Raw genomic sequence first — 13,895 nt, forward strand, 5'->3', positions numbered from 1 at the left:
GGTAGCGTGGCCGAGCGGTCTAAGGCGCTGGTTTAAGGCACCAGTCTCTTCGGAGGCGTGGGATCGAATCCCACCGCTGTCAAACTTTTAGCCTGTTTTCGTGTTATTAGTTTTCGTGCTCGTTACTTCACAAGTTATTCTTCGCTTAGCATGAATGCATATTTATCGAATTGGGGTTTTTACAATAACATTCCATCGGTAATACTACGGTAATACTCAAGAAAAAGGCTGCCGCGGGAATTTTACAAAATGATGGAATTTAAAAAATTACAAAGAATTGAATAATGTTACCAACAACAACACTTTACGACAAGGTAACAATTGGAGATTACTGTGCGAATTGAAAACATGAGACGATGATTCCTTTGGGAAGAGATAGATATAAGTACAAATTCAGGCGTTGGAACGCGCCTCATCTCTTCAAAAGCGACGAAGGATATGATCTCGACGATTCCGCCGGCTCACCAAGTTTTGAGCATTCTAAAGAAGGGCGCTGGTGGATCACAAAAGGACGAAAGCGAGGGATATGGGAAGGGCACACAATGATAGCGTTTTTTGTGTACTCCACCTCCTCCCTCACGAATTCCACGCTGTGAATTATCGTCGGGACGTGACTGGACCTCCTCCCGGCAGCCCCTCGCACCCGCGCCGGCTCAACCGTAGGTCCCCTTGCGCCCACAGTGGTGGGTAACGAGTAGCCGAAGCGATACGACAAGCAAGGAAAATATGTAATGCCGAACCAAGGCTTCCTCGTGATTAAGAGCTGATGAGAGACGGCTTCGAGTGGATGAGAGAAATCTCCCAATGATTAATTTGGAATATTATTATCCATCAGTTCACATTTTTTTCCATTAATCCCGCATTATCTCGCTTCGAATTCTTTTACGGCTTATATTCAACTAATGATTTAAATTTTTTTAACTCAGCTAAAGCAAGACGATAATTTTTCATGATTTCATCTCTACATGCGAATATTTGAAAGCCGTTTTAGCAACGGGGGATGTAAAGAGACAAGGAAGTATCTGGAAGGGGTAAAGGCAGTTAGAGGAGGGGCAGTCCCTTCCAGCTCCAATGCCTTCTGCATTATTCAACGTACAGCTTCGAAGATCTTCCAGTCTGGTTGGATCTCGGCAATTTATTTCATTCTCATATACATCTACTACATACAAGTATAAAATAGGCTGTGAGTATACACGCAGCCGAAACACGAAGCGTTGAAACAGGCCTCGTGCCACATAAATTCGATTCAATTAAAATATTTAGCACTGGGCCCCCATGTGACGGGTGAATGGCAATCAGATTGGTGGAATTCAATTATGTGCCTATTATTGATCTGATTAAAATTAAAAATAACCACATACTTCGGGTTTAGTTCAATTCCTCCTCTAGTTAAAAGGGCAAATATTCCTTAAGCATAAGTCGAACCGATTTTTCGTGTTGAAGAGGATGAGGAAGAAGAGAATTCCATACCTGAAAGAAGGCATGCCTACTCCATCACCGCTCGTAAAGTTTTTCTGCTGTTCGAGATGTTCGATTTCTCACTGAAGATTTCGAACATCCCACATAAAAATAGCCTCGAGGTGAGAGGTGGCCCAAGGAAAGGAATTAGCCCTCCTACAACACTTCTTCACACGCCTGCGGCTATCAAAGTCTTGGGTGAGCTATACCTTCACCTATTGAAACCCACCATCGGGTTGAATCACTTGGTAGGAAATTTTGAGTAGCAAGATTCCTGCAAACAGGGAAATAGCTAAGACATGTCTACCCAAACGCATATTCGGGAGCGCCATTACGGAGAAACGGGGGGGAAGGATCATGACGCAAGACTGCGAGACAAAAAGCTGGCCCCACATTAGTACGCACGCAAGAAGCTCTGAGATGTTACTGCAGCCTTCAATCTCTTTCAGTCTCCACGCACATTTCTCCTTCTTTTTCTCATACCTTAAAAGAGAAGGACAAGATCTTTAGGATTCTTCTCCAGCCAACCACTGCCTCTAACCCCTCGCTCCCTCCCACCCCAGATTTTTCGGACGAAAAAGGGAATTGTTTTTTTGGCCACAGGGATGGGAGGAAAGTGATTTTTCGTTCACTTTTTTTCTCCCTCATATTTTTCGTTCCCGTGGCGTCGAACTGTCGGCGGGAACAATTGGAACGGGGCAATAAGAAGGATCGCGCGGCAGTGTGAGTTGAATAATGGGACCGGAGCCAGTTCGGATCTCGCCCGCGATAAATTCACGAAACGTGAAAAAGCTGCCGGACGAGACGAAGATGTGTGATTGCTTTTCATAATCAGTTCAGTGTTTCGAAACTACGCATTTTCCTTGAACCCCTTTTTGTCCGCTTGTCACTAAAACATTCCCTCTTTTTCTCCACTGGTGTTCCAACACCATCTGCCACACACCCGGACGCCACAGATCGATTGAAATTAACTGGGATTAAATGAAAAAGTATATATGTATATAGAATGTTTCACCGGCCTTTGTAAGGTATTCCATCAAATGTTTGACGTAATACAGCAATTTATCCTACGTTTCTGTATGCCAGTAATAAACGACACTGGTATTTATTTAAAAAATATATGTTTCGCATCGGTAAAAGTGCATTTTAAGATAATTAATCGTAGCGGGCGTAACTCGGTGGAAATCCATAATCGCAGGAATAGAAGGATCAACAACTTTGCTATTTCCACATAGTAATTTATTGACATCGACCAAGGTTTCGTTACAGAGTAACATTATCAAGGACCTTGCTAATGTTACTATGATCACCTACCATAGTAATTTATTGACACCGACCATGGTTTCGTTACAGAGTAACATTATCAAGGTGATCAGAGTAACATTAGCAAGGTCCTTGATAATGTTACTCTGTAACGAAACCGTGGTCGGTGTCAATAAATTACCATGTGGAAATAGCAAAGTTGTTCATCCTTCTATTCCTGCATTTTGAGAATGCATATAGTTTCCCAACGGAAAGGGAAGTTACTTAAAGTAAAAAAATGTTCCGGTTTTGAAAGCTTGATGTAAAATGTTCGCGCCACTCTGCTGTAAATAGGTAATATAACCAGAAAATAACTAGAAGAAGATGGGCAAGCGGTTGAAAAAGAATTGAGTACCGTTTAAAAAAAATAAAACCGTGAAAAACGACACCGTCATCTTCTGAGAAAATAGAAATGGAACCTAAAGTATTAAGCATAAAAATACAATCAGTTCAGGCTTCAGATCGTAAGATATATAAATCCACTTTTAGAATGCTATCCACACACAAAACACGTCTTTGAATGTTATTTCACGAATTTCCAGCTTAATTTTAATACAACCCCACAAGAAACTCTGGCAAGATACCATTATAATATTCCGGATGCATCTTCGTGACAGAAAAGGAGACTTCATCTTTGATTAATTTATGTTTTCCACGCTCGCGACGTCTGCATAGGGTTCGCCTTCTTACGAGCAAATCCCGCCATCGTCCGTGAGGTCCTGCAAGAAAGCATGTGGTCTGAATGGGCGAGTTGACCCCGCTCTCACGTCACATACCTCTATTGCGTCTCCTCCCCACCCACCTCTCGCTGCTATCCTATTCCTTTCGTTTCGTCTCGCTCGACCAAAAAAAGTGAAGAAAAATAAATCACCCAAAACTCTTCTCGACCCATAGGCCAAAGCCACTACTCCCCCCGTCCCTCCCCTCAATCCTCTCCGCGTCATAAAACGCGAGTCGAGGAAACGCCCAGAAAAACCTCGTGGGCCGAGGGGCATCATGGGATGCGCTCTACGCCTTCGGAAAGCACGATTAGATGTCTCGAGGGAGGATGGAAGAAACGTCTGGGACATCATCGCTGAATGAATATTGGGATTTTAGGTTATAAAGTAAGCAGTTAGACCGTAAAAGAAAAAATGGATTTACCGAGGAGTGTTCATCACGTGATGCCATATCAAGCATTATCATGAACGATATAGTGTAGCACTACACTCCACCATTAAAACGCCACAATGATGAATTTAAAAATATGCCATCAATGCAATAACGTTCACAGCATATAAAGCACGAAAAAAATGTCGCGTACGCATTGAAAATCTTCGAGTTATTCAAATACAATAATTTAGTATAAATTTTTAATGACTTCATTCCACACTGCTACGTTGGTTAGATCACCAAGATCACTTGATACCCAAAGAAATAAATAAGATGAAATTTGAAATCATTTATATAATATGCCAAAAATGACAAGGAATTTACCACTAGGAACGCTATATATATATGAGTACATAAAATATCCAAAGAAAAAACGGAGAAATTTGCAACCTCCTTTTTGGAGCATTAAAAGATTCAAGAAACTAAAACGAATTTCCACCGCAGGTACTTAGGCAAATTTTTCTGAGTTAACTAATTTACAATAGCAATGTTACAATAAGCAAAATACGAAGATAAATTTCAAATAAAAGTACGATAAGTCTCTGTGATTTTTTTGGAATAAACACTAATATTTGTATGTGTAATTAGTCTCGGCCCACGTTTCCGCTGTTAAATAAATAGAGTTACGTGGTATTTCCAAACAGCTTGGATCTTTATACTCATGCAATAGGAACCGGGGTATGCAGAGATTTCGGTATGGTTGGGACACGGCAAAAATCGAAGCAATGCCATTCCGAATGTGCCCCGCGTCGGTGGGATTGATCAAGGTGATTCAGTTGAGTTTGGGACGTCAAGTTGTAGTTTGTATGTACCACGTCGCCCGCGCTGTTCCCTCTCCGCAGTTGAAATGGCATAAAGTTAAGTCTTGTGGGCCATAACATCCCCTGACTTTGAATTGTAACTGCCCCGTAATGCCGACTTTAATTCCGCTCACACGGGTTGGGGCCGGGGGACGATAGATGGAAAGGGACTCATAAGACTACGTAGTGAATGTCAAGCGTTGTAAGGAAAGGCCTATAAACTGGATAGCCTTTTTTTCGCCCGAGAAAAGTCCGAGAAAAAAATGGAGATGAAAAAATTTCCTATTCCATATTTGTACGATAGGGACACAAAAATTTTCACGCTTTTAAATAGCCAAAAAACGAGAGATATAATTTCAACACGAATTTCCCATAAAAATGGTGACAACGAGTCTTCATAGCTTTCTTTCGTTTAATTATTTATACCCCTACAAGCCCCGGCTCGGTTTTTACGAGTCGCGCCATCTCTTCATCTTCCCTTATCCGAACTGGCGCGTAAGTTTTGGGATGCCGTCTGGCGTGAGAACTAATCACGTACTCCACGTCTTATCTCGGGCATTATCCCATCCCATTGAGAAAAAGAGCCACGTCCATCTGGGAGACTGGCTGCAGGAACGACTTCCCGTCACGAAATTCTTCTCTATATTTCGGCGAGCGTGCTGATTACCCTTAGAATTATCTGGTCCAAATACAAAACGAAAATAATTTGTTTCACAGCTCACCGCTTGTATTCTATTTTGTTAGCGTCAAAAAGTAGTCAGACAAAAGGATACACGGCCAACGTGAGAAATACGTAAAGTTAACACCTATTTTTATATATAAACGTACGTATTTTCCCGTTGATTTAGCATGAATGCCCGGTAGATAACGATTTTGACGTATTCATACTGGAAAAGGATTTTTTTCTCGAGATAAGCTTCGGTTATTCTCAAATTTAGTGTCTGTAAGGACAATATGCACGCATCTTTTATGGGGGCACGATGTACCCGAGAATGACCGGTATTTGTACCTTCCTCTAAATGAATAATCTGAGCCTTCCCTAACGAATGGTGGTTTTAACCTGTCAGGTTTTCTCCAGATTCAAAATCCCATGCCTGCCGACACCTCGCGAGAGAATGATCGGAGACTTTAGCGGAACAATAGCACTTTGTAGGATACTTTACAAGCAACATCAGTGTTTATGATGAGAAGGAAGTCTGGAGAATAATAAACTAATTACAATTGCTCCACTGCACTACAAAAAAATATATCACCTCATATCCCATGGAATGAAGGTTGATGTTAACGATTGGCGCGAGAACTATTCCTACATTTCGTAAAAAATATCGAATTCAGGCAGCCAGAAATTTTTTTACTAGTTGCTAGGAAAGATTCCACCGCTAATTTTTTCTTCGACACGTTACAAATTTTAATTATGGACATCGACTGAAAGAGTTAAAATTGATCCATTGGCTTTTCCTTTGACGCTTTATCCAATGCAACCGGCTACAAAACTTGAAACACTTTCTAAGATGGCCGGGATCCCAAGTTACTTCGAGTTGAAGTTTAGAATTGACATTTTTTCATTCAATTTATCATAAATATGGGGAATAGAAGTTCCTTGCATGCATGTATCACTGTGTTTTTCTTAATTAAGCATTTATTAAAAGGAGACGTTAATTTATAGTTATACACGCAGCCCAAATGATACCAGGCGCCTAGCTAGAAGTAGGTAGAGGGGTGAATACGTTCCAGAGAGCGTTCTTTTGAAAGGGGTAAACCTAAGTCAGTTCGAGTATTTGAGCCCATTAATCAACCCTCCCACGCTCCTTATACGACCTTGTGTGACACTATTCAAAATGTATGGAATAAAATCATTACTTATTGTGCCATTCATGAATCGTGCCTTTATTTCACAAACACCGTCCACGCACAGCGCCCATCCACTACGGACGGCTGACAAGGTCTCGAAAGGGTGAAAGTGCCGAAGACGGAGCGAGGTTTGCGCTCGCCCAGACTGAAGACGAGTTGGCGAGAGTAATGAAAGGCTTCGGAGGAGATTTCAGAGCAGTAGTCATATCGTGGGACGAAGAGGAAGAGGACCGCAGTTCAGTTGAATGGGTAACGTAGGAAGGGGAATTAATGGGGAGAGGAGGAAGGGGTGGTAGTGTATAGGGTGCGTGAGTGGGATATGGATAGGGGTGGTGGGGGAAGGGAGGAGGAGAGGAAAAAGATAGCATGAGGGTATAGGGAGCGTGGGAAACATGAGGGAGGTAGGGAGGGCAAGGCATCGTAATACGTGTTGGAACCATTTATTAGAAGGATTAGAAGAATATCCTAAAGAATGGGTAGATGAGTAGGATTAGAATGTTAGAAAATAATTATAGCTTTCGATGAAGAAGTTGGGCATAGAATGATGGTTCATGTTCGTCGATAGTCAAATACACATTTTAACATAATTAATTATCGATTTTTTATCAATAGGGCCCTTTCACACGTCCGATGTCCCAATAGATCCTCAAATTGTTAATTTAGGTTCACTTTTCCAATGAGAAAAGTATGCATTGCAAATAACAGTTTGGCCCGAATAGATAATGAGAGGCGCCTGAGACTGCCAACTTCCTACGCCATTGCCGTCTGACCCTTTACCAAAGCATCACGCAATCTCGTGGATAGTTACCTCCAATCACTATAAATGATTTCCTGCGTGGTATGTACCCACATGTTGTGCGTGCTACCACTCCTGAGGATGTGAACAGATTTTTGACGACCCTTTGATTTCAACTTAATGGGCCAAAAGCTGCAAAAGATGTTATTTCTCAAGGTTACGTCTCGGCTCAGAAATTGGCAGGATTCAATCGCTTCTGAAGAGAATGACCATCACGGATATAGGCCTCGGGCGCAGCGGAAATTCGTATTAGTGGGAAGAGAAGCCACTGAATTTATACGGTAAGGTATAAAAAATTTAAAATGGGAAGGAAATGTCCTACGATTCAACCGTCTCACCCAACAAATGATGAGGCGTGAAAAAAATACATTCGTTTCCTCGAGTCTCCTGCCACGAGGAAAAATGGAATGACCGACTTCGTGGGCAGCTCAGCGTCGTATGAATGGAGTTAAATTGATGAGATATTGATGGGTTAGTCTAGCTTGGCGACGAGTAAGAGAAAGGTTTCATAATTCCCAAAATCTCTATTCTAAGAGGAACTATGAAAAACAGGCAGAATCAAATGTTTTCACTCAAGAAGGATTCATAGAAAAAGTAATAATTCATAAGCCACTGATCCATAATTTTTCACCAAGGACATAGGCCTCGGGCGCAGCGAAAATTCGTCTACGTAAGTGGGAAGAGAAGCCGCTGATTTATACGGTAAGGTATAATTTTTCATTTGGAAATCGGAACACCAAATATACCGCCAGAATAAATACTATGGTGTGAAAAGGGATTCCCCTCAATGCTTACGAAAATGAACTAAAGATTATTTAACAATAGCCTGTTATTTTGGCAATAACCCTTAACAGATTACACTCCGGATGCGTTCGGCATTGACAAGGTGAACCAAGGAAACACTGGATTGAAGACGTTAGGGCAACAGTACACGAAGCTACACATTAGAAAGGCAGATGTGGAACCAAAAGATCATAATCCTCCATTACAGCACATTTTCGTTGCAAACCCTTATCCTCACATCGGAGATGGACTAAAATGGAATAGAAGGACTATAAAATAGAACTTTCTGAGGAAGCTGACACTTTGGTAACCATAAGGGGCAAAGTTTAGGCTACGTATTCGAGGGAAGATGAGCTATGTCTGTCTGAAGCTAGAGCTCTGTGGTGTAAAGCTCCCACCACCACGAGGGGTAGAAGAAGAGAAAATTATTGGGTGGCTGAGCCGAAACAGTTGACTGATTGATAGCAACGCGTTCTTTTTTTCTGACCGGACGAAATAATTTTTTCTCGTGGCCCGAGGGTAGCAATTTGGGCATCTCACGAGTCTCAAGGAATTGGATAAGTTTCTTCCCTTCCGTTTGTTCCATTAAGTGGGAGTGTGGCTTTGTGCTTCGAGGGGGGATGTTATAAATGTGTCACCTCCCGTCGAGCAAGTAACTTCTGGCGGGGAAAGAGCCACGGAACAGTCTTCTTTTCCATAATGAGCAGGAAGAGGATGTGGATGGGTAGAAATCAATGCAGACTCACGATGAGGCGAGTGGAACAACACAAGCCGATATTCAGTATCATATATTCAGGCAAGGAGGGAGACATACATCACGTGAAATAAAACACAGAGTTTGTAGCCACCGTCTTTATACATATATATGTGATTATCTAAGTCTTATGCATTTTAGCTATATAATATTGGGAATACAATCTTAGCTTCCCTGTCACTCCAATATAATTAATTTTTTCGCGCACCAACGTGACCTCAGTTCAATACCGCTATCCGAAGAAGCGTAGTATGTATGCGTATTTCTATTGATTTGTTACCTGAATCTTGGTTTCATTGAAAAATAAAACTGAATAGTGTATTCGTGAAACAATTTATAGCCACCTCTGTCGCTTGTTATCGGACGAAAACTTGGATAATGCTACGGCATCTGTCGGGATTTGCTCTTTCAGTTAAACCTTCTCTCTGTATCAGTTGCGAATGCAGGATAGGGACAAGTGGGGGGCCAGGTAGGGGTATAGAGGGTAACCTCCCAGCATCAGTGGGGATCCGAACAAAATTACCATTTCATCTAACGTAAGTTGGGTACCCTCTCTCTGGATCCGCCACTGCTCCTTATGACTGATATTCATCCAACACTTCCTGCACTGATTCTTCACTAATGCGGAGGATATTTGGAGAAGAAAAAAGGAAGACGATGGGGTGGGGGACATTGGAGGTCACAATCCTTGTAAGTAGGGCTTTGGATCGTCGAAACACGTGGGTAAGGATCCGATTGAATCAGCCTCGTCTCAACAGAGCGGAAGGGGATGGGTTCAAAAACGAAGATAGAAAAGGACCGTGGTGGAGAGGGATGTCTGAAGAGCATCACCTACGGAACCGGAAGCGGAGGATGAGTAAACCTTTGGAGCCGGGTAATGGAGGTGGGGAACAAAAACAGGCTCGCGGGTGTCAAAGGGTCAGCCGGAAGGCGGAGGTCACCGTGAAGGAGGGATGCCAAGAGGGGGGGGAAGAAGGGTAAAGAGTGGGCGGAGATAGAAAAACACGGGCTCCTGCGTGGGAGTCATTGGACTCTGGGAAAGGGCTTAAGTGCCGCCCAGGGAACTAAAAAATCGGTCCAGGAATAGGGGACTGGATTTTAAACGTTGGAGGTAGCTCTAACTCGCAGGAGTACGGGATCACCACGAAAAAGGTCTAGGTTCGGATTTCGGGAGAGCACGTAAAGTTTTCAGAGTGACCAATTAAAACGTAAATTTTCGGCATTCACATTAAGTGAGTCGAATATTTTGAGAAATATAATGGATAACTATAAATATGTCATAATTTCATGTTTTCATAATTAAGTCCGATGGCGTTCTATTCTATTTGAATTCCATTATTTTACAATCAAAATATAATGCAATATCAACCATTTGGCAAGAGAAGTATAGGAAGACCAAGAAAAAGATGGTAATGTGTAGCCGGAACAGGCTTAGTACCCTAATCATGGAAGGAAGAAGAGGAAGAATATAAGGAGAAGTTTATTAGTTAACCACAGTTCCACGGAAGAAATAATTTGATATCACAATTGTTATTTATTCATGGGCTAATTTTAAGTTTTAACTTTGAATAACGGCAAAGAGTAACTGGAAAACTTTTCATTCCACAATAGGCAACTATTCACATGAGAAAATCAGAAGCCATATAGTGAGAATAGGAAGGAAGGGTGAATGGGGCGTAAAATGAACCAAACTTAGGCAGAAAAATGGCTATGTACGTGTTACCCCGTCAAGTGCGCAGGTGTTAAGTCGTGCTGCCATATGCATTTATTGCCATTATCTCAATGGCATATCACACGGCATTCCTCGAGAAACACAAGACGTCATTGTCTGACGCGCTCACTCAATCATCACTTCAACCCGTTGGCTCGTTTTAATAAGTGAAGGTACCTACGTTATTGCTTATACTTTTTTTTGGATAGTGGCCACATTTACTTACTCTTAGCTCATCTATGACCTTTATGGGTCGGGGTTTTCTTCATCGACTGCGAAGAAGGGCTTGATGAATTTGACCGTCCCCTTTTTCTCGATTGCTCTGCTTTGCCACTGAATAGATGTGAACCCATTTAAAGCCTCAGGCGCCACTGCAGGAGAATATAAATATTGCATCTAATGAATTTTTAGTATTCGACGAGCGTAAGCAGTTAAAATGGCGAAATGCTACAGATCGGGTGATGCAACTTTGACTCCAATGTGCGTAAACTTGACCAGATAACAGTGGATTAATTGATAAGGGCGATCGGAAAGAGACAGACGATAATTCCGATACGAATTTCATTCAGCACACATTTCTGAAGATCCCAAATCACCTTTGGTCGAACTCAAGTCTCCGTTCATGGGGACTTGATAAAATTTATCTACAGGGATATTGGGAATATATTTGTAAAATATCTGTGATACGATCATTAAAGGATAAAAGCCAAATCTTTTGTTATCATCACGCATTTTCAGCTGAAGAGATTAAATGCGTTGACGCATCGTCTAGGAATGTGACGACTAACTTACATTTTAAATCTACTATACTTTATCAATGTTTTCTTTAATTTCAGAATCATGTCTTACGGTATCTCATCCCTAGAAAAAATGTAAGCCTAACGAATATTCCTCTCCCACTCGTGAAAACCATAAAATACTCTACATAAGCCTCTCACTAACTTGCACTCTGGACAGTGTGACCTTATGATCTTGCCTATTTTCGAGCATGTTTAAGAAGGATTTAAGAAGCGCTGGGTATCCCCAATAAAATTTTCCTTCGGATTATATTATTGTGATATTGAGAATGGTTTACATGTTTATGTAACTGTAACTGAAAAGAGTTAATAAGAACATTCTTACTAATTGTACAGATTTTTCTTCAACCAATATTTCAGATGGTGTAGCTTGTATTCATCAATAATGGCAACTTAATGCATTTTTACTGTAAAGTTTCTGGTCCAGTTAGTCAGCCAGGTTAGTAGACTGATATCGGACGAAATGAGAGTAAAAAAAATAAAAATTTCATCGTGATTAAATTTCGCAACTAGTAGATTACCAAGTATTTTCCGATAACGGCTTGGTCATCACCGATATCGAAAGGCATGGTAGGACACAAACCTTTTTTTTAACCAAGAGAGGATTTCTCAACATGTTGGTCATAAAGTATATTCTCCATCTACTCCAAAAATATCCCTTCACCCATGTTTTGAGCAAATTAGCATGCGCTTCGGATAATGCCTTAAAAACCCTGTACATTTCAACAGGGGGGATGCTGAGCATCACGGGAGGAAGGGGAGAAAGTGAGTCACGACCATCCCGAGATGACCCAATAATTTTCCACCGTGAATAAGATGAATAGCAGTAGCAGCAGGCCTCATGAGCGGCTTGCAAGGCCGCGACCCAAGTGATTCACTCAACAGCCGCCGCCACTGGTCCATGGGCCTCGTCATCCAATATGCATCGACTTCTGCGCAGAAATCGCTCCATAGTGAAGATTGCACATACTCCTTCGATCTCAATGGAAACCGATTCACACAACAGAGGAGCATCTATGCTTGTTTCAACTCCTTCCAGCCAAGCCTTACGTATCTTATTACCTTCATCACAGGATGTTTTCATTAGGGATGGTGGTATCCATACATTATGGCATCATCACCGCTTCATCAGTGTTTTTTTTCGTGAGGAACAGCTAAGGTTATCATGCTGTAATTTTCGAGAAAATTAGATTTAAACCTTGCCAACATTTGACCCTGTCTTAAATTTTAAAATTACTCCTCGGTATTTTCTCTGATGTTAAATTTTCATATTTTGGACTAAGGCAAATGTTGACGTTAATTCCGTAATTATTTGAAAAATAACAATACAAGTAATCCTTTGCGGAAAAAAACACAAAATACATGCCGTCGAAACAGAATAATGCGTCCTCTAAAGCCAATGCTTCAAAATAACTGGTTTACTCAGTTCTACTTCATGGGGTTAACGACCAGGATTCAATGTGCAGCATTCAATTACTAAATATTGGTCTGTAGTTTCAGTCACTTATCTAAAATTGATATACTATCGTTTGGCATTTAAATGCATGAATTCGCCTCATTTGGTTCATTACATTCCCAGAAAGACGAGATGAATTAGTGATTGAAGTTACATCCTGTAAAGTATTTTATAATTTCCAATATGACTTCAGTGTATTTGCAATTAATTTATTTTTGGTTCATTACTCCACAGCATGAAAAAAATCTAAAATTCCCAAGAGGTTACTCAACATTAAATGAACACGGTCCGGAAAATACGGAAGTCATTAATCATATTCTGATACTTCTCTGGTCTTCAAGATGGTGTTTGATTTGTAAGACGGTGTAAAAAATTTAAATTGCCTTATTAGCCTTATACTCAGTGAGGCATTGCTCAACGAGATGGTAGCTAATTAAAAACGATAATTATCCATCGAAGATTCCATATAGGTAAATAGATTGCGACGTTTGTATCCTAAGCCACCTAGGCAGCCTAAATGTGACAGGTACCAATCACTGTTGATCAGACATACAATAGATAAGGAGGATAGCAGCATTTAAATTCCGAGAGGTTGGGTGGCAAAGGAATTTTCTCGATGATTATTTTTAATCCCCTCCGACAGTAATATTCGAAATAAATGTTTCTTTAAGGTGGAAATTCAACGTGTGAAGACAGAGATGCAATCCCGCAAGAATATCGAGAGAAAGTTAAATACGGGTGCGCGAGCCAGGCTCGAAGTGCGTATTATATGTACTCCACAAGTGGGGCAATAATACTTCCATAGTGAGTACTAGTAGATCAGTTTATTCAAGGCACAGAACCTCAGCATTTGCTAACCTCATGCCGAAATTCTGCTCTCCACATTCCCACTCAAGACATGTTGACTACCCCGCGAATACACGAAAACGGAGTCAATGCAGACGTGAGGCAGTGTGCCTTTCTCCTCCCCATATGTAGGTCAAACTGTTCCCTCGCGTATAATTAGGCTTAAGCCTTCCACTCTCCTTACAACAA

The 13,895-nt window shown here is 41.3% G+C and overlaps 1 non-coding gene across 1 annotated transcript; it reads left to right on the forward strand.

Annotated features, from left to right (window-relative positions):
• Trnal-aag lies at window positions 1-82 on the forward strand. The gene has a single exon. It is a non-coding gene; the product is annotated as a tRNA-Leu (tRNA).
• Window positions 83-13,895: the final 13,813 nt, after the last annotated feature.

This window comes from Ischnura elegans, chromosome 1 (genome assembly GCF_921293095.1).
Source record: "Ischnura elegans chromosome 1, ioIscEleg1.1, whole genome shotgun sequence".
Lineage (NCBI taxonomy): Eukaryota > Metazoa > Arthropoda > Insecta > Odonata > Coenagrionidae > Ischnura > Ischnura elegans.